The sequence below is a fragment of the Megalopta genalis genome, chromosome 2, assembly GCF_051020955.1.
Source record: "Megalopta genalis isolate 19385.01 chromosome 2, iyMegGena1_principal, whole genome shotgun sequence".
Classification (NCBI taxonomy): Eukaryota; Metazoa; Arthropoda; class Insecta; order Hymenoptera; family Halictidae; genus Megalopta; species Megalopta genalis.
Genome location: NC_135014.1, coordinates 8595575 through 8614376, shown reverse-complemented (window position 1 = coordinate 8614376; position 18802 = coordinate 8595575). Strand labels below are relative to the sequence as shown.

The 18802-nt window shown below is 43.0% G+C and overlaps 1 protein-coding gene across 19 annotated transcripts in view; it reads right to left on the bottom strand.

Moving 5' to 3' along the window:
- The window catches only part of LOC117226595 (CUGBP Elav-like family member 1-A), a 425233-nt gene that overhangs the window by 191952 nt on the left and 214479 nt on the right, over positions 1-18802 (bottom strand). The window lies entirely within an intron of this gene.

The following is an 18802-nucleotide window of genomic DNA, read 5'->3' as shown; positions in this document are numbered from 1 at the left end:
TCGTCCGCCATCCCCGCAACGGACTTCGAGACGGCGAAGGTGGTGTCGGTCGAAAACGCGGCCGGGAGTTAAGCCAAGGCGGATTCAGCCAACTTTCGTTTTAGCCGTGAATTTTAATGACCGCCGACTAGTCGCGCCGTCCATAAAGCGTGTTATCTCGTTGCCTTTTTGCGCGGGTACGCGCGATGCCGAGAGATAGGCTGGTCTTAAGGCGAGATTATCGTCCTCCGAGCGATAAGGGCGTCGTCGACACGCTGCTTGGTCATCGCGTGCTCCGTGATCACCGGTAATTTCATTCCCCTCTGGCCTTTTTTCCGACGATGACTCTCGTTACGGACAATTTCTCCCTCAGAAATCATTTTCTCCCCGCTTCGAATCGCGCGGCTCTCTCGCTGCAACATCTTTCAATGAATTCTTTTACGAGCCGTTCGCCGTTCCGTTCGACTCTTTCAGATTTCCATCGAGATTTCGCGTGCGGAGATATTTTTTCGGAGTTTCAGTAATTTTCCGACAGTGGTGGACGAATGCAAATGTTGTCGAATGAATAGAATGAAAATTGAAAATGAACACTGACAGCTGCCATTTCGCTGTGATTATGATGTACGAGCTACATCGGGGAACGAGCTTTCATAAATATCGTAGAAATATCGTTGATTGGAAAATGTTCACGATTTTTCAACGATTGACAAACAACGCGCCTTTCATATTTTTAAAATAGCCTGCACTATTACATGGCCGACCAAATAAATTATTTACGGGTAGCAGAATCGTGTTTACCACGTCGAAAAATTATGTATCCGTCTTTTCCGAATATTCGTGCCAGAGCGTAGACATTTATTTCCATCCTCCCTTGACATAACCTGGTTCGGTTAACTGTCCATAAATTGAAAAATAACTAAAAAATATTAGCACAGCGTCAACAAAACGCAATCGTCAGCCAACAGTTTACCCTTAGCACTCGAAAGATTTTTCTGAAAGGCCCACCAACAACTCGGAGCAAATGTTGCAAAAATTGTGATTGTGCTGCTCATGGTTGAATCGAGATCAAAATCATACTGTTGTGAGATTTTACAGGAATTAATAAACGAAAGATTTCACATGTTTCTATTTATGTATTTTACACGATCGCCTAACAACTATGAGAAGAAAGATAATAATTAAAAATAAATGCCACTTTAGCCTGACTATACGTATGAGCCGTTTATTTCGAAAGTGGCACAAGTCACTTTGTTTTTAAGTCGATGCATTTAAGGGTTCGCGTTTTAACACGTTTCAAAATATGGATGCTAACTTTCGAGAAGATTTACATGTATTTGTTATCTCAGGATACTGATATATTTTTCTCAGTATAAATAATTTCGTATATAAACATTAAAAAATCACTACTTTTCATTACGGTAAAGTGACTTATGCCACTTTCAAAATAAACGGCTCATATAGCGACATCTCTAAGTGCAAAGGGTTGAGACATCATACAGCAATCCTCTTCCATGTAAAATCACGAACCCGGATGGCCCGTAAAGGTTCGCGTGGTGCAACGAAAGCGGAATGCAGCGGACCGAAAGGGAGAGTAAGGGTGGAAGATGGGGGCAGGAAAAAAACAAGGAAAATTCAAAAGCCTCGTCATCGAAATAATCCTTGTATCGATTGGAAGGTCGTCGGGGAACAAGCTAGCCGCACGAGACAAGTTACTAAACCTCTTGAAAGCTCGATCACGTGGACAAGTTCCAGAGGTAATCACGAAGAGGAGTGACCGAGCATCGTCTGGGGCAGGGATAGCTAGCTAGCAGGCAGGCAGGCAGTCAGGGTGGCTGGCAGGGTGGCTGGCAGGGTGGCAAAGAGGCAAGCATAGAGGCAAGCAGGGAGGCAGGCAGCGAGGCAGGCAGCGAGTGGCTCGTAAATCGACGGGAGACGGTCCTGGTGCTCCACTCCTCCGGAGCTCTTACGGATATTATAGGTCGCGTACGAGCTTCCGTGGAAAGTTTCGCACATAAAAATATCGTCGATTTATGAGGAAACTTGCCGGATTCTCCTCGTTGCCACGGTAATTGTCGGAGATGTATTGCCTCCTCCTGGCGAATTCTATCTGTTGGCCGGGGATAGGAGATGCTGCTTACTGCCCACCACTAATTCAACCGTCTGGCATTCGAACTTTGACCCAGAAGCGAGGATAGTTCCCCATTCTCGGCGAACGGTATCGCCTATATCGAGCTCGTAAAAAGCTCACAACGCGCCTATTAATGCATCGTGCTAACTGCACTCTTTTCATTCTGAAAGAGATTTCGTTTGAACGGATAGGTACTTACGACGCCGAACACGGATTTTCCACCACCAGAAAGGCACGTTAATGACCCATAGTGTTGAGCGAGCCGAGTCTAGACTCTAGTGTCCAGACGTTTATACGTTATGTACATGTATGCGGGACATGTATTAAAAATAAAAAATACCTTTACTTCTTCTTATTAATACCTATTCTTATAAATTTTGTTATATATTTCGAAGCAACCTCTTTGAAATCCTAAATTTTCTCATTGTATACTTGTTATCAAAATCTCAGTCAGTTTTGAAAATATGAGATGTTTTCTAAAATGCGAATTTTGTCAAACTTCGCTGGTTCTATGCCGGTAGGCGTGTAAGTAAAGCTCGATCAGTGACCTGCACAAAGTGTGTTAAGATATTTGTAGTTTCATAGGTTTTGTAACAATTTTATATACTCGAGCCAACGAGCCAAATACATTCTTCTTTCATCTTTTGAGCAGTAAATACATGAAGATTCTTCTTTCATCTCTGATACAGTATGCAACATTCTTGTCTTGTTTCTCAAACGGTATCGATCATAGTTGTTCAGATTCAAATATATCGTCAGGTGTATGGGTCGGGATTATCGGTGACTATTGATTATCGGTTGGTTGTCGATGTATAAAGCGATATTATTTACAGCGTCATTACCCAAACGACGCTGTAAGAAGAACAGAGTCGGTTGGCCGGCTTCGTAGAGAGAGAAATCGCGACGCTATAATAAAGATTATACAGTAAATTCTCCCTAATTGACGCTCACACAGATTGTCTATCTTCTTTGCACAATCTGAGCGTCAATTAGGGAGAATTTACTGTAGCTGTATTTATAGTTAATTACACCGCGGCAATTGCACGGGTGCCCGCGCAACAATATGTTATTATTGTTGTGCATTTCGTTCAACGTCGTGTCATTTATTCATCAACATTAATACCTAATCGTCGCGTTACATTTTCATTGATCGCATCCGAAGAGACGAGTGTGCAAAAGACTCGATACAATTCCCGACCTTTCCGTCCACGTATGTACAAATTTATTCGGACGCGAGTGTGTTGTAGAATGAAAGGATACTCAAAAGCACTTTATTTAGAGTTACAAATTCTACTCCAGAACATTCGCGTATCCAGTAAAATAAGTGATGGTGATATATTGCAAAACTACAGAGATACAGAAATCTGGTGTTGGTGAAAATCCCGAGGTGGCAACCTCACGGTTCGGTGTCTACTTTTGAACTGTCGTCTGGGCCCACCTGGGCCTCTGTAGGCAACGGCTCACCCTCGCAAGGGGCCATAAAACTGTTAGGTGGGTCATCGTTGAAATTCCAACAGAGTGTATCGCCGATATTTTGACCGACAACCCGAAGTATATTTCTGCACTTGACATCGGTATTCATTGAATGGCTCTCTCTCTCTCTCTCTCTCTCTCTCTCTCTCTCTTCCGAAGAACAGTAAAAGTGTTTACGTGGAACAATAAAGAGAGTTTGTAGCGCTTTATCCGCTGGTCCCACGGAATTCGGACGGAATTTGATGCGGTCGCTGGCGCATGTTCTCGATCCCATATCCCGGACCATAACAGGAAATTGCCTGCGCGAGTATCGTCGCGTATCTTTTTATTCCGTACCGATCAGCCTCCAGCTCGGGTTAACTAACGCTAAACTAAGGTAATTCCGTGATAACTTGAACGTAGGAGAAGTTTCCCAACGTCGGGGGAAGTTGAGGCCGCGCGGTAGCTCGGGCCCTCGTGACTTTAAATCGGACCGCGCTTATCTCTATACTCGAAGATAGCGCACGGATAGGCGAGCGGCATAATGTAAATTGAGCGTCGTTAGAACAGCTTTTGTTTAAAACAAGTTACCGGCTTCGCGGACCTCGCGGGATTACCCAACTCGTCCGAAGGATAATAATAAGGATCGCTGGCGTCGAAATCGTTCCGAACGAGACAAGATTTCACGTTTCATTGCAGCCTGTGCTGGTGTACTGTCCTCGACAGAAAGCGTTCGTCGAGCATAAAGAGTAGATTGTAAGAGTCAACGACATTGTTGCGTCCTCAAATATCTAGATCCGTAGCAAAAACCCGCTCGATGGCTGGTCTTGATAGTTTGAGGAAGCTGGTCGAAATGATTCGTGCATTTGGAAATAACAAGACAATATTCTATTGAAATTAATCATTTGATTGATAACAACAAGAATTCGCGTATAGGTGCTAGGAAAGTAACGCGTGCTATCGAGGTATACAGGTATATTTTTCAGCATTTAACCCTTAGCGCTCCGCGCGTTTCTCGAGTACTGCCTACCAGCAACTTCGGCACATTTTTGGAGCGATGCGCCTGAGATGAAGGAAGTCTTATTTTGAGCGGGAAAGATTACACGTTCTTGCGAATGCATTCGATTTGATTTATTTTATAAATATACATTTTCCTATTGTAAATAAAAGATAAATTTTTAATTTTGTAATTCACCATGGTGCAATATCTTTGGTAACAATCTCCCATGTGCATTCTGGGTTTACTTGGGCAAGTGTCACAGTATTCACTTTGTCAAATAGAGTTACTAGATATTTCTTTCAAGTTCAGAACATTTTCTGCGTAATTGTTGGTTTCCTTTATATAATTTCATTTACCAATTCGTCCGTGAAAAATCATTGAAAATATTGTATCGGCTGTTCAATGTTTGTAGGAACTTGTGGTCCAATGACCTGTGACAATACACTAAAAGGTATTCTATCTGGAATATGTAATTCTTCCGTAACATCGCGCCATTCATCTAAATCTTGTAACGAATCTTCGCTTTCGCTTTCAATGATTCTCATTCTTCGTCTCTTTGGTAGTATAATTTCGCTACTACTACTCGAAGTGTCAGAATCATAACCAACATTGTCTTCCACAATGTCTTTTAACTCTTCAAAATCAAATACGTCTTCGGTATCGCTCGGCTTTAAATTCTCATCATAAGATTTATTTTTCTCCATGTTGCTAACCATAGAAAAGGTCAAAAAATGGTTTAATCGTAATGGTACAGACTCAGCACGTTCCAATTACAGATAACAATTGCTAACGCCGACGATAACGTATGCTAAAAACATTTGGCTCCGTAGCGGAGCCTTCGGAGTTACGGAACAAATGACAAATGTCTCCGTAGCGGAGCCTTCGGAACGCTAAAAGGGTTAAATAATATTTTGTATTTTTGTCATAAATTCTTAACGAAACATTTATGGACTTATTGTTATATTATATTTTAGTCTGATTTTTACTTGTGCAACACACTGCCGATGTATATACTGAAAAATGCGGGACACGACACTGTACATCTCGTCTTCGTAGTCGGTTCGTTCTTATTGCTTGCCGATGGATTTTGGGTGGTGGTTGTCGAATGATATTACTTGGATCAGCATTTTCGAGAAAGTGTTTCTCTCACTTCTCAATAGTGGGACTGTTGGGGGCTTCAAACTGTCACAGCCGGCCGTGACAAGTCTTACGTTCGGTCTGCTCAAGGCCGAGCAGATATTTTAGAAAAAATGTTAAAACTTTTCTTGCCACAGCAGCGTTGTTTTATGCTTAATGACTTCAAGAGGGATAAAAATCTCCTGGAAAAATAAAAGATGACGGAGCAAAGCGCAGTGAAAAATACACGGTTGACCAATAGGACGAATTACACGGTTGGTGGGGTTTCACGGGGAAGGACCACTAGGGGTAGACGGCAACGAGTTTTCTCCGCAAGATTGTAATTCCGTTGTAAGCCGCATTAAGTACATTTGCCGTTGGTACGCGTGCCCGCATGTATAAAAATACATTGTTGCCGGGATGCACGTGGTCGGGACGAGTTTGGGTCAACGTATTATCCGCTTTGGCTTTAAACACGCTGCCAGAGACCGCGATGGTTTAAGCTAATGGAGTCAGCCACTGCGGATAAAACATCACTCGATATTAGCGAACAGCCGGAAACGCTGTACAGCATTGACTTCCGCCCCGTAATTTTCATAGCTCGCTCTCTCTCTCTCTCTCTCTCTCTCTCTTTCGTGCCGAAAAGTTTTGCTTAGAGCCGTTTAGAGTCGGTCGTTCTCTCCCAAGTAATCGTAAAACGAAGCGTGCCAGTTTTCCATGCCGCGAATGCTGCGCTCGTATTCCACGTCGAAACCAGACGGAAATTCGATTGGACCCTCCCACGCAACCGGAAGTTGGGAAACACTGCGCCTTAATCTCCGAAAGCTTTTTATTCTGAAAAGGTAACGCACCGGAATCTCGCGCGGAATTTTCACCGGAATTTTCTGTATTTCGAGCATATTTGTCTTGTATAAGCTCGAATAAAAATTCCTGTCGCACGAGGCGCGCGAGATAGTTGCCGCAACAACCTGAGAGTAGTTGTTAAACATTAATAAATTCGACGACTATTTTATAAACTTTATTTTTCGTGGTCGCCCATGTAATTCGCCGATAATTCGTTGATGCGACGAATGCCGAGAGGGTAGTTACAAAAATAATGCAAGATCGGGGAAATTTATTTAGCGAAACGCGGATTCGAAGATCGAGATTTATCGTGATAATTAGTGCATTTATCTGCCTGCACTTAGTAAATTTTGATGAAATTTCTAATTACGTAAATTGTGCTGCTGCTACCGACACAGTCGTCGCGGAGAAGAATCTCGGCATCGCTTTCAATTGTTTCAAGCTTTCGAAATGTTGCCGAAGTGCGCCGAAAATACTAAAAGACAATGAAACGAAACAACTCTTTGATGTCGAAATCCATCGCCGTAAGGATTTCGTCGCGTATAATATTTGTCATTATACTTATAATGGAAAATTGTTGTTCTGTCAATTAAAAGAATTAAATATCGTACGATTGGATAAAGTACGTACATTTAACTTAACAAAAATATGTGCGGGCGATTAAAATAATTGTAATTAACGAAAGACAAACGTCCTGAAATGTTTTCGAATCGATGATTAAAATGAAAAAGGGATCATCGGCCGAAGCGAAAATTGTTTCGTTGGTCGAAGCGGAGCTATGCTTTGGTGAAAAATATGTAAAGGAAGAAGATAACGAGGATTTCGGAAGCCGGACGAGGTGGGGAACGGGGAAAACTCGTCGGTATGCGGGGAATTGAAAATCTTTAATAAAATATAGATCACGGCAGTAATAAAATACGCAATTCGGTAGGCAGCGCGTAACAGCCGGCTAAGTCCCTCGGGGCCCGTGGAATTTCAGGGTGTTGGTAGGTAACCCTCCAACAGCTCGGTCAATGTAAATTCCGAACGCACAGGGTTTTCGGCTAATGGTAGTGGTGGTGGTAGGTACTGTGGCCATCAATTTAACAGTGTAAGTCCGTAATATAGCACAAGTCCAGAACCGAGCTGGATTCCAGCCGCCCTCCTCCGCCGTGCCCCTCTTCGTCCCGCCTATCTCCCTCTTTTCCTAACTGCCCAACGGGGTAAGAGGATTAAGTACGGCTCGCGAGGGTAGGAGAGAAGTTCCGTTTTTATATAACCTTCCAATATTTCAACCGTTTTTGCCGGGCGCACACGTTAATCAACTCGAGGAATGAATTTAATAACCGACCGCGAGAGAATCCGCGGAGAAGAAACAGGGAGAAATCGGTTCCGCGATCGTTCCCCGCGCTCCCCTGTCTCATTTGTACGAAATTTCATCGTGGCCTGAGAACACATTTTTTTCCCGCTACCTCTTTTTCCACCGATATTCCGCGGCGGAGTGTCAGGGGAGAGAAAAAAGAGCGAGAGCGAGTGAGAGAGAGAGAGAGAGAGAGCGAGAGAGAGAGAGAGAGAGAGAGTCTAATCGTGTTTAATCGAAATAGAAAAAGAAAGCTGAATTTCGAGACAATCCGATTTCGCTGGATGAAAAAACCCGATGAATCACGGACTATATCCTCCGCGGATTTATCCTCGATTCGTGATCTTCGATCCGTACGGTAAGGGTGTATAATTCAGGGTGAGGCAGAACAAATGAATCCCACTTAACAATTACTTTGGATCGCGAAATCACCACGGGATCCCGCGGTAAATAAATAAACGCACAAAGCGACGGAAGAATGCGGCGCGCATCAAACAACCGGCGCTATTCGTGATCGCGACCGGCGCAACTGCATTATTCGTTCGATCGCGTATAGGTCGTAACGCGGTATCGAAATTCGATTAATCGATCGGTGGACCATTAAGCGGTTCCGCGGCCAGGGCCATTAATAAGAAAGCTTAATATTGTAGAGAGCGAAGCGTGGATGGCGACGATCCCGTCGACACTTTCGAGATGGATGACGAGCGACAGCACGAATAAAGAACGAGAGCCGAGCCTTCTCTCCCTTTCTCTTTCTCCCTTTCTTCCTCTCTTTCTCTCACATTCGGTTCTCTTTCAGACACCCTCTCTTTTTACCTTACTTCAGTCGAATCGCCACTACTACCTGGTTTTCGCACCTACGTACACCTCCTGCTACGACCCTTTATTCTTTTATCTATCTCCCTATGGTCTCATTCTTGCTCGTCGAGCCATTTTCCCTTTGACTCCGCGGCCCGTATTAGACTCGGAGAGGAGTCTTGCCTTGTAATTTTTTAGGGGGAGGGGGGCATGTGGCGGCGCAGGACGCTCGGGCGCGCCCTTTGTCGTCCGTTTTTTCATTTGCAAACGCAACCCCAGCCCCCTCCAGCCGTCCTGCACCTGAGCTCTTCCGGGGAGACGCACCTGGCAAGAAACGACGCGCGACCGCGATTGTTCTCTAGAACGATTGTCATCCATTCGTGAATCGACGTCGATTGTTGTCGATTATGCCAATTTCTGGAATCGAACGGGAACCTGTTTCTTCTCTTGAACGTAGCATCAAATTTCAAGTGAATTAAAAGTTTCATAGAGCTTGGCTCTGAGCAATTCGAGAAAATGTAGTCGACGAGACAACGATTGTACAGACATCTTTCGACGAGGATTCAGTGTTGAAAGCGTCGAATGACACTTAAATGTCAATCTTTGTTGCATTTTGTTTTATCGTTCATTTTTACCGGCCTCTTTTAAACTTTCTGGAATATACAAGGTGTACCGAAAATCGAGTCAAATAAAATTACTCTACTTAAACGAAATTTGGTGTGAGATCGTATTGATACAGATTTATGGAACAAAAGATGTTTAGTTTTGTATTGTCCCTTGGGAGAATTATTAAAAATATTTGAAAAATTTACTGAACGATGCATCTCAATTCAATGAATCCTGTATGTTATCGTCGATTGATTAGCACCTCACGATAAACGTATAAAGTATGCTCGTTATTAATTTCTTTTATATAACCTAGTATAAAATTTAACTCTGTGTTATCGAGGTTTAAACGTTAGAGAAAATATAGGCATACGATAAATATCAATTCTCCCTTCTTATAGGAAATTATGAACGTTAAAAAATTTCTAATCGCTGTAGCAATATACATAATAAATGATACGCAGACGGTGAAAAATATGTTTTAAAAAATTAACAAATCAAACGGCAGAAGATCTTAATTGTATTCGTGAGAAAAGTCTGCCAATTCGAAGCAGAGAAACTGAAGTACTTCACATTAATTTTCCCTTCGTTGTTAAAATAGCAACAAAATTAGACCAAATATCAGGCCGCTGCGTCCGTTACCGATTTTGACTCGGTCCCGTGAAAATAGATTTCGAGCGTGGGTAGTATAGCCGAAAGAAAACGCTGGCAAATGAAAAGTGGCGCGATTTGCATATCTGGGATGTAATTGGGTCTGAGGACGTTGTCGTTACTGTCAGCCGGGCCATTGACTCTGACCATGGAGTAGCGGAGAAGCTATGGAGGCCATTCTGGATTCTCGTAGACTGAGAAACCCGGAGCTTCGCTGGAATCCCCGATCCCCCTGACAACCCATTTACACACAGTTTAAATGTCCCGGCTGCACGAGCTGGATACGTAATGGACTATCGCTATGGAGGATTATTAGCCACCTCAAGAAACTATTCGACGAGTATTCCTCTCTACGCGCCTCTGCCCCCGAGATCTCGGCTCCTAAATTTAATGGCCACTAAACTCATGTGCGCGCTGCCAATTAGAAAATGAATGTACCCCGGCAAACTGGATTCGTCGCGCATAGAAAGTTACATTCGGTCCACTAAACGCTGAACGGTCGACAATGCTCTGAACAAATTTTATTTCGCTTCCACTCGACAGTATTATCAGCTTCTTGTTCGATCGATTCGAGAAAATTATGATGCTCTTGTATACCAACCTTATTCCATATCCGAAACGAGAGTTTCCTTTCTTCCACCCAATTTAACCCTAAACCTAACCGAGCCGACCAATATCACCGGTTTCGCAATATGTGTTTTTATGTAACAGATTTCTTAATCGAAGCATACATTACAATAAAAATGCCGCAACGTCTAAATAAATTCAGTATTGTTACCGTTATTAAGCTATACACGTTAGTTACATTTAGGTTTAGGTAGGTCTAGCGTTAAACATCTACCCGTAAACTCTGACCTCACTGTACTAGCCCATACAATTCCTAAGCTTCACCGCTTACCGACTTCTCTCAACTCCAGTCGGAGAAAGATAGACAATTTTACGTATTCTAAATGCATACAGTAACGAAGTTCGAGCAGACCGAGACCCTAGTGCAGGCGTTGTTCTTTTCTGGCTACCTTTTCTGGCTACGGATCAAAAAGAACTAAAATGTGACCATTAAGAAGATGTTCCGGATCGGTGGTATTTTCATTTTAACCCTTTCGCTACGGCGGTTCAGTCCGCCGTAGCGCCCCTCCTGAACGGAACCACCCGCCGAAATTGTGCACATTGCGCGTGGATAGTGTATTTGGGAAGAAAAGGGATTTTTCTTTAAAACAATATAGTTATAATTTCTGCATAAGATATAAAGTTATTTAATAGGTAAAAAAAGTTTCATTAACAATGGAAAAAGTGAAGAAATAATATATAATATACAGTAATAAAATAAAACATAATATTCATAATACAAAACATAATACATAATAATTAGTCCTAAAGTTAGTACTTTCGATTTTCTATCCCTTTATGACATGTAACACAATAATAATGGGAAATGCAGGTAGAACAAATATAACTTGAATGGTGTGTCGTTTATTTCGGACTGTCGTTTGTTTGTTTCGTCAAAAGATTCACGCAATAGTAACAAGAGGCGGTGCAGTCCAAAAATTAGGTCGCGATTTTACCAGCATGTCGGATATATCCGGCGTTCGGCTCCGCGAGTGTTCATATGGATGACGGATATATCCGTCGTTCGGAGCGAAAGGGTTAAAACAGTTTTTTCAGTGAATAATAAGATAAATTGTATTGAGAAAACAATTACAATATGTTTTTATAAACTGTAAACATAAAAATTCTCAAAATTCTAATTCTAATTATTATGGAAACAAATATAATTGTCAAATTATCAAACGGCTCACTTGCCGACGTCTGTTGTGCAGCGTAACCTCTCGCAGCATGTATTATAGTGGAACAAACCTCTTCGAAGATTTTGTTACAAAAGCGTCGTATGAATTAGATTCCTCGACTCCCCAACATACACAGAAGTTAAGGTACTTTCGCGGCGGTCTAGATACAATTACCCGGCCGTATCCTCTCAATCAAAATCGAAGATTCGATTAGCGCTCGAACCGGGTTTCGCCGGCTGTCCACCGGGGACATGTTTACCCTGAAACTTTGATTTCAACTTCGTAATAGCCATTCCAACTGTCATCCAAAGTTCCCATCGATCGGTGTATAATCAAACAATGGAGTGGCCGTAGCATTATACACTCCCGCCGAGCTTTCGTTGTCGATTCGAGTTGCAGAAGTATGCCGGTTGCTTCTTGGCCGGTGGCGAGCGTTTCCCAGGCAAATTTTCCCGCGCGATTAAAGGTATATACATTGTTGCGGCGCTTCGGGTCTTGGTCGAACTCCGTTCACTGGGAACAATTAAGAATAGCGTTCCCGTTGGCGCCCGTTTCGCTGCGAATTCGCCCGGACAATAACCCCGAGAGACCCTAAAATTTCATGGTCCTTCTTCTCCTCCACGGATACAAGGGAAATTGCCGGCCGTAAAAATATAATCGAACTTGTTTGCTAGACTCGGGGGTAGAAGGGGTTTCGCGCTCGAATGTGCGCGCGACAGCTACCCTGCGATGGCAGCCTTACGTTCGACTGTCGAAAGAAGGGTTGACAGCGCGCAGCGGATTGGGCCTGCAGGTGCGTGTATTGTCGGGGGACACGTATGGGCTTTCATTAGCCACAGGAAATTAAGCGAGCACCGCTGGAGCCACCTTTCGCCACCCCGGCGGGCGCACCCGAACGCGTTGAGATAGAGGGTGCCGAACGCCGCACCCCCGGGCAGAACAAATCCCAAAAATTCACTCGCTTCGATGACACGAAGATGTTTCTGGCAGTCGCTGTTATCGCAGTTCACGCTCATATTTTCATTTCCCTTTCGCCATTCTCTTCAACCTCGCCTTACACCGTTTTCACAGGCACCCCTTGTTTATTAGAATCGGTCGCGCGATAATAGAATGGCTTATTCTTTGGTTGAACACCGAACGAGTACGGTGGAATGGCGATTGTTAAATATTCTGCGATCACGTGGCTCGGGAAAATAATTACAAGCGAATTCAACACCTATACCTTTATAATATACAAATTTTATGAAACGCGAATATTATTAATTCCTTTGTAACCGAAATACCTCGTAAATTCCATAAAGTTATGGTAATACGTTTAATCAAATTGAAATTGAAAAGTTAAATTGTGCGAACATTAATTGCTTTTTCAACATTCGAGTGTAATAGATTTCCGTGAAAGTTAAACCTCTAGATTGCAAAATCTAATTACAAAGTTAAAGTAATCTCGAGCGTATGTCGCTTGTTATAACACATAAGCCGTCTTATTCTCGTAGGAAATGGTTAACGGTAAAGGGATTTGGCGTGGGACATACCTTCGTCCTAAAAGTATACCTACAAAAAAATGACATTCTAGTTTTATGGATTCCGTCTCGCTGCCGTGTCAATTATCTCTTGCGCCGGGCGATAACGTTATCTTCGTAGCTCCGAATGCTTTCGAACCAAGAAATAGAACGTCGGGTTCAGCCCGAGAAACACAAAGGCCTCGGAAAACTACCCTTTAACCTGTCCCTCTTCCAAAGACGAATTACGGAACGGAACAGAAAACGTGCTTGCAGAGATAGGCAGCAGAAAGGCAAAAGAAAAGGCAGCCAGTCGGTGTTATGAACGGATCCAAGCAATACCTCCCTTTAAAGAATTGCTTGCGAACAAGATACCACGTACGTGGCGGCCCTAATGTTCCTCCGGCTTTTTCTTATATTTCGGTGACACCGGACAACCGTCACGAACCGGTCTACTTTGAACGTGCACTTTGAACGGAAGCATGAGAGGTCGGAGATGAATATAGAAGCACACCAGTACACTGTCCCGCAAAAGTATCGAACTTTCTGCCATGAATTTCTGTTCCATCTTCATTTCCTCGCCGAGCTTGAACGCTCCGTTAAAACGACAAGCTACGTTTTCTATGAGTCCGTCGATTGTTTTATTTCAGGGCGGAACGTTAACGAGATAACATGGAAAGAAAGATCGTTCTTCAAAAATAGAGAACTCTTACGTTACTTTTACATACACGTTATTGTAACCGCTGGCTTCGCATTACGCCGAATTTGTTAAACAGCGGGTAAACCACTCGCATTTGTAACAAATATTAGTATTCGCGCGATAGTAATTTGAAGGCGCGATGCAATTTGGTGTAATTATTTGATAGCGATGCTCGATTCGAGGAGGGACGGGCGATCAGAAATTCGACGCTCGTTTGCAGAGGCAGGGCTGCCAAGAAAGGAGACAATAATTCAGACGGCCCGGTACTTTTAGCCGGCAGTGTAGATGTAGAGTAGCACGGACATGATGGGAACGTGCAGAACCGTAGAACGAGGACGAGAACGAGAACGAGAAACGTCCGAGTGCACATCGGCTAGGCGTGCTGGAGAGATGAGAGAGGGGTGTTGCGGGGGTGGTCGCAGAGAAAGGGGTGAAAAACTTTTGTATGCGGCTTTCGTATCACCGGACACTACACGTGACCAGCGTAACCGGTCGAGGGTTTAAAACGTGGTTCAAGAGAGGAACGAAGGAGAGGGGGAGGGGGTCTTCTCTATACCGTGTAGGTATACAGAGACGCAAAATCGATGGACATTTTCGATTTTGCACGTCCACGTTGCCTGCCTCTGCTCTACCTCTGCTTGCCTCCGACCCGCCTGCCAGCCTGCCTGCGGTGGCAATCCAGCTCCCGGTTTGCCCCAAAGATTAGTCTCCTCGTGGTGTCTGCTCGAAATTACCAATCGCCCTTTTGCACACAGAACTTGCTCTGTCCGCACCCTCCTGCGATTTCCTTCGAACGAAAGGAGGAATCGTAATGGCGAGCAATTTTCTCTCTTCTCGCGCAAACATCTCCACCGTCCTCCTCCGTTCCTCGATCGGCCAGAAAGTGAATTAAGACCGTATATTTCTGCGAGCAGACGGCTATCCCCAGTGCACACCAAAACCTATCTGGTTTTGAAACAATTTCAAAACTGCGAGCATATAATCTTCTAATCGCCTGTTTCATAAAAGGATCGCACGTTCTATGACGCTTCTACTTCCGCATCGGAAATCTCACAAATTGCACAAAGTATTTGATTTGATTGAATTAAAATTAAAATGTTCAGCTGTGCGAACATTCTCTTACTTTCTGCGAATTATAATCAAATTAGATGTTATATCGATTACTGCGAGAATCAATTTTGAAATCTGAGAAATACTTCCGTCACTCGCGCACGGTGTCGCGGTTAAATGATTAAAAAGAACACGATTATTCGCTTATTTACAATAGAAATTATGACCGTTTCGCAATGGTATGTGCTTTAATCGCTACTTCGTCTCAACGACCACAATAATCTCGAAATCTGGAAGCTAGACTTACGAAAATAGGAATTTGCATCCGGACTGCAACTTGAAAGGCAGTGTCCCGATTTAGGAAGCAGTGACAATTTAGCGTAAATATAATGAAACTGGGGTGCAGCCGAAATAACCAACAGGAGGAAGCAATTGGCTCGGCAAGAAAGTAATTTCGGTTTCGAAACAACAATTACAATGCCCGTTATGTGCGACAGCCGGAAATACTTCTTCGCCAACCCAATAGAACGAAAATCGCGGAAACGGCGAGCGTCTTATTATTATGCTTGTCGGCCGACGTCTTTCTTAAATCCCCGGAAATATCGAACGGGCACGAAAGTTTTTAATAGTCTTTCGGCTTCAAATGGTTTCCGGCGCGCCGGGCTGCCGGAGGAGCGGGAAAAATGTCCCCTAATGGACTCTCGAAAGAAATTATTCGTGATCAGCGGAATACGTTCGTTACGAGGACGTGAAACAAGCGTGAACGAAGATTGAAGGAGACAGACCAAAAAAGCTACATCGAAAATGAAGAGGTAGGCAGAGGGAGGAAGGGAGGGGGCGGCAGGTAGGACGTAGGGAGGCGATAGAGAAGGATGGAAGGGAGAAGAGGGGAAGAAGAAAAAAACGCTTGGGAAGCAGCACGTTCAGCAGCCGATAGTGCTACGAAATTACTGAAAATCCTCGTCGACTTCGAGCAACCTGATTTGTCCGTGTTGGTTCTACTCGTTCGTCAGCTTGCTCGTTTATTCATGTGTTTCTCTCTCTCTCTCTCTCTCTCTCTCTCTCTCTCACTCTCGCTCACTCTCTCTTCCCTTTTCCCGCTCAGTGTCCCTTTATTCTCGCGCTGCTCGTAATTCATTATATTTCTCACGGTCCGTTATTCTGTTTCCGTCGATTTCCCTCTCTAGGTCTATCAGGCTTTACTTCATTAGAATCATCCGCGCTCTCGTTCCTTTTTTTATCCAATTCCCCCGAGTCCTTCATTAAACGAAGGCTCGACAGCTTTTGCGAACCTTTTGCAAAATGTTGGAGACCGTTTCAGCCTTCGATTGAAAAGTTTTCGTCGTGCCACTATCGAAATGCAAATCCTCTCGCACATGCTACTTTCGTTACAGTTCTCTTTTTTTTTCCTTTCACAAAAGAGGCGTTGCTCCAAAATTATGCTCTCTGCTCGGTCATGAAAAGTTTCAATATTTTGTATGACGATACCCCGTCGCCAATTCAAATCTTAGAAAAAGTCAGTAGGCAAGCGTCGAAGAAGTCCAATTATGTGGAAGGCTCGGAAGCCAATCGGTGTACCAACAAGTCCATTAACCTTGAAGTTAAGGTAAATAAGAATTTTGCAAATTAGTGATAAAAAAGATAGCGGTGCCACAGTTTTTATTAGAATTAAATACAAGAATAATTAATATTAATATTGAATTATTTTATTCAATTTTATATTTTTCCTTTTTTTATTATTTATTTTATTATCTTTAGTCTACTGTTTATTTATGAACAAATCGACTATACTGATTTACCGACCGATAGATCCTACAATAAAGATGTGTTTGCACTGCGTAACTCATTTACAAGAAAAAGTGGACTTACACTAATTGGCTTCTGAACCGATTTGTGACATTTGGCGAATACGATCTCCCGAGATAAGAATGACAGTGACAACAGTACGCTAGCAGATATCGTCCGATGACAATTGTTTATAATTAATTTCTTACGACCATCTTATTATCATCAGGTTCTCAATGAAAGTGTTTGCCAATCGAAAGACGAAACTTGAAAAGTTCCTGCACGCATGGTTCACTGGAGAATCGCAACGTTTTCATCGGCGTATTTCCGCCGATTAAAACCTGAAAAAATAATCATTGAACGAAAGTCGGACGAGCTTAGCCGGAAACGACGGAAAAAATACGCGGATCCGCTTAGGGCAGCGTTCGGCGGATCATTTATCATCGTAATCTATTATTTGTTCCGCGGTCGCGCCCTTTGGCCTTTTCTCATATTCCGAGCTCTCTTCATCCGAGGCAACCCCCGTGTCTTCGCCGATTTCTGGAGAGCAATCTCCTTCCGGCGGATCAAACGGGCAAATTGGAGCTTGCAAATGATCCGCCTTAAAGATTCCACTAATTGTGTGTGGGGGAGGGATGGGGGGAGCAAACTGGGGAAGAGACTCTCAGCCGGAATACCTCGTCACTAAACTAATTGCGATGCCGAAAGAACAAAGATCGAGCAGCAGCGACATCGGAAAAGAAGAAACATTGACGTTCCTTCGCACAAAAGTTACGATATGGCCCGATTACCGGTCTTCCATTCTCGGCTAGGCCGACCAAAGCCAGTGACCTCTTTTGTGGCCATGAATTCAATAGAAACTCGTCCGTGAAATATCAACCGATCGATTACCCAGCCAATCGAAACTCGCCAATATCCGTAGGTGTTCTCAGAATGCAATTAATCCAGTTCACCTTGACACGAAAAATGTTTTGCAATCGGATTAACTTGCGTCGCGCTGGCACGGGGCTTCCCGTGAATTTCGAATGTTGCGTTTTGCGTAAAAATTCAAATCCCATCCGGCTTTCAAAACGCTGCGCCCCCGCCGATAGGAAAATCGTCGGAATTTTCGAAATTTGAACACGATGCGCACTGAATATCAGTGCCAGAAATGTCCACGAAATCAAAGTAATTTAAGTAATGATACTGAAAGTAACAAGTTTATATTAAGCCCACTTTGGATGCTACATTTTCACTCTTTCGTATCGTAATAAACATTCTCGTAATGAACTTCTGAACCTAGTAAAAGATGAGTATGCCTATCGGAAGCCTATTGATAGAATTTTCAAATATTTTGTTGGTTTAAGAGAAATCTAAACAGTCTTTTTCCATCTGATAATCCCAAACGAAGTTATTGGATAATATTGCCGAGAACGACTTGGTACAGGATTCAAATAACTGGTGCCATTACACAATTGATTAAGAAACGTTTAACCGTAAATCGTAGACTTTCGAGAATTATGAAACCATGAACTTGAACTCGAAAATCAAGAGGTTCGTTTTTGAAATACAATGGCATTTTTGTGTCTGCGATTATTATCATTTTATACGTATAATATTAACCCCTTGCCGTATTTTGACGAGTCCGACTCGTCATGAAAATTTCTGATAATAATTAATTGAGTACAGATGTTATTCTGTCCTTTGAAATTGGATTAAAATTCTAATCTCTTGTCATCAATATTTAAGCATTCGAGTAAATTTAGGCACACACACGATAAGCATCAATTTTCTTTCCCTTCAAAGAAATGATTGCAATTGAAAAATTTCTAATTACAGTAACTGTGAAGAAGACGGTATGTCAAGGGGTTAACCCCATTTGCGAAACATAGATTTTGATAACATAAGAATTCATAGTAATAAACAAGAGCATTCCGGACGTTTCGAAAAAGATTTCTTCAAGGCTTGCAACATCTTCGATTTAATTGAGGAGCAAGTTTCCGGAGGAATGAAAAATGAAATGATATCACGGCGCGTGTAAAATCCGCGAAGATTCTGATAAGCGGATCGGTAATTAAGGATCGCTAGGTGCG